The sequence below is a fragment of the Bombus impatiens genome, unplaced genomic scaffold (assembly GCF_000188095.3).
Source record: "Bombus impatiens unplaced genomic scaffold, BIMP_2.2 scf_3474, whole genome shotgun sequence".
NCBI classification, from domain to species: domain Eukaryota; kingdom Metazoa; phylum Arthropoda; class Insecta; order Hymenoptera; family Apidae; genus Bombus; species Bombus impatiens.
In genome coordinates this window covers 163,511-166,912 of record NT_179893.1, presented here as the reverse complement: position 1 = coordinate 166,912, position 3,402 = coordinate 163,511, and the positions used below count along the sequence as shown (strand labels likewise).

The 3,402-nt window shown below is 40.6% G+C and overlaps 1 protein-coding gene across 9 annotated transcripts in view; it reads left to right on the top strand.

Moving 5' to 3' along the window:
• Positions 1–3,402, top strand: part of LOC100740564 (MAP7 domain-containing protein 1) — a 199,446-nt gene that overhangs the window by 55,196 nt on the left and 140,848 nt on the right. The window lies entirely within an intron of this gene.

The window sequence follows — 3,402 nt, the reverse complement described above, 5'->3', positions numbered from 1 at the left end:
GAGGGCCGCCGCTATCAGACGAGTCAGACTGCTGGACTTGGCATATTAGTCCCCATAAAAGGGACATCGATCGCTATTTCAGCGACTTCGTATACGAGGCACGCACGCGGAAGATCAAGCCGCAAGAAGCTCCTCCACCGCGTGGGTAACAGTATACGATCGATGGAACTTCGGTTGGTTGTGAAGTATGCAGCGGTTTAACTTCTCGGTCAAAACTTTTTTCTTCTTCTTTCGATTTCTCCGTGGGATCTGGCAAGCAACTTGAATTTTTCAAGTTGTCGCGTCCCACCGCCGCGCCGCAGACACGCGCCCGTCTGCTTGGAATATTCATCGACCCTCGGTCTCAGTTTCAGATTCCACGAGAATTCGGTGCGGTTGCATAACGAAACTTTTTGCAAGCAGCGAGCAAGGACGAGGCACTTAATCGAGCTCGATCGGACTTGATACTGGAAACTCGTAGCGGTAGACCACTTTCCTCGGTGCAGATAACTGCTTCAGCGTCGTAATACGCTTTTAAGCGGGGCATCCAATTAACCATCCAGGTAACAGGATCAAAGGAACACGCCAACGAATCTGACAGAATTTCAGATACGGTTGTGCCATGTTGATTGGCGGGGATTTTATTTCATTAGCTGACCCTCGCTATCTCCGCTGGTTTTCGAAGAGAAGAAACAAGTGAAAAACGAACGAAAAGAAGAAAGAAACGAGTTTGTCAGATATTCGTATCCTACTCGCGCTCGATGATAAAGAAAGATGTTCCCACGAATATGCTTCCTTTGATAATAATTAGAAATATATCTAGCATATATTTCAACACAAGTGGCTACTTCATAAAGTGAACGAAGGCTTGCGAAGACTTCTATGATACAGCACTCGACACCATTATTTAAATCAATGTAACGAGAAGCTAATTCAAAATATACAGTTAGTTGTATAACATGGTAGAATATACCTGACCTAAGTGATCAATGGTTATATACCTACTTTCTTAAGTCATTGTACGTTAAACGGACAAATGTGTCGGCTATCCATATTCCTATAGCGTTCAACGTAGAAAAAAATTACTCGGGATTTCTTGGAATCATAACCTCCTCGATACCTGGTCGGGTAAGGTCCCGACCAATATAACACTATTATAACGGTTCTATCGTCGAGCATCGAAATTGTTCCCCATTTGAGACTGAAACCATCGTTTCAACCAACGCATTCGTTTCCATATTCCTTCTCCAAAGTTTTGCAGTGTCAAGTCGTTACGTGCTTCCGAGAAACGTTCTAACGATCGTCACGTTATGCAGTATAGGTTCGGTGCAGCTTCATGAAACATTCCCTAGCTATAAAAGCGAGCTTGGCGCAAATTGCCAACCGCGGTCGGCCATGTCGTACGCTGGGGATATTCTCGCATCGCGAACTTCTCACTCGACCGGCTCGCGCGCCTCCTCCCACCTTCCTCTTGTGCGCGTTTACGCTTAGAGAACGCGACGCTCGGTTTATCGTCAGCAAGAAAATCGCGGCCTGCCTCAACAGATCCGATGGATCGATCGAAACAGCACGCCGCGTTGTCATGCTTCGATAAGAAACACAATAAAAACGTTTACCAAGTACAATCTGGCGTTGCTCGAGTTGGCCAACGGTTTATACTGTTCAGGTGAAAGTCCATGTCTGTTTGTCTGTTTTTTTTTTTTTTTGGTTATTTACAATTGCTATAAACAATTTGCTACATGAAATGTAATAAATAAGAAGCAGACATATGGTTATACATGTGTAACTTGAGAAGAAACTATTATTCACGAAGGTATTCGAACATTTGTAGACTGTTTTTTTTTAATGTGTTATATGTGTTATACTAGACGTTTTGAAATTTCATTAGCACTGGTACGAGACCCGAACACTATGATTATATTAGCAACGCGTGAAACAAATCTGAGAATGTATATAGAAATTACAAAGTATTTAGTTCAAGTAAAGTTCCGCACAGATCAGAGAAGTATTTAAATCAATTATCTTGTTTTATGTTAATAAACCTCGTTATTCAGTGGGGCCATATTTAACACATATTATATCTGTTTAAGATGGCTATTTATACAGTATGATACTTTTTGTTCTTTTGTTTTTTACTAGACATACATATGTTTGCAATATATGTCTTGTAACTTCTATGTATTATATACATTCAGATTTGTTTTAAACTTTATCGATATAATTATGATATCGATTGAAAAATTAGTAAAATTTTAAAATATTTTATATAACACGCACAATGTACTCATGGAATATTTTATAATATATTTTTATAGTAAGTATTCAAGTATTTCCACAAGTCACTGAATGTTACTGAAAATTCAAGTTCTACTTAAGACATTTATCCACCGATCCTGTTCCTTAGATATGTGTTCTAGAAACGAATTCTATTATAAACTCGTTTTTTCCATTTCTTTTTTATTTGCCGAGTCAGTGAGCTTCCAGTATTTTCAGTGCTGTATCCGCTGCACACGCAGTATAAATATGTATTCACCTGATTGTATGTGCGTATTAAAATGCGCATTAACGATCGCATCTTTGAGATCACTTCCTTTGCTTTCTTGCCTGTTGTGTATCGCGATACGCTGTAAACGGTCGTAATTACCGTTTAACTGTAATTCTAGGCACAAGTAATTGCCATTTAGCCGTGCGTAGAATAATGTTATAATCATAATTTTTTACGACTCCGTTAAATCTTTGGAGCGTATACTGTTAAATTGGACAATGGTTACGCGGGGAAATAAAATTACGCGCATTTAGCAATTGGAAAGCTTTAAAATCTTGGAATATTTTTTAAAGAGACGGGTATCCATCTTTGAAACAAAACGTTCAGCTTCTAGCTTTTTCGAGCAATGGGAACCAAGATACACGAGTGCATGGGCTATGAATAAGCTTTTACAACAGAGTACAGAGAGCACAATTGTGCTATTGAAGCAAACGTATCGTGGATAGTGGACATTTACGCGCAGAAAGTCCATCAGTTATTGGAGCATCTCGATCGATGCAGGAGTCAGGTTCAGTTAGCCAGTGAATTCTTTTTCAAATCTCCGGTCCAACGATCTTTCTCGTCCATTCAATTTCGTTTTTGCCATCCTCACAGACCGAACGTGTATTTCATTTTCCACGTTTCGACCATTCTACCATGGTCACTCATCCGTTCAGCGTCGATTCTCTCTTTGGTCCAGGCTGCGCGACGCAATTAGATTCCGGGAATTATATTCAGGTGCATAGGCACATGAGTATAGGTTAAAATTACGCGGAATGAATTGAAAGCTGATGCTGTGCTTTTCAATCTCGTTCCGTACGAAACGAAAAATCCGTGTGTCTGCCGGGCGAATCGTGCGTCCGCGTGCTCGGCAATTTCCGGCACCCCTCGGCGGGTCT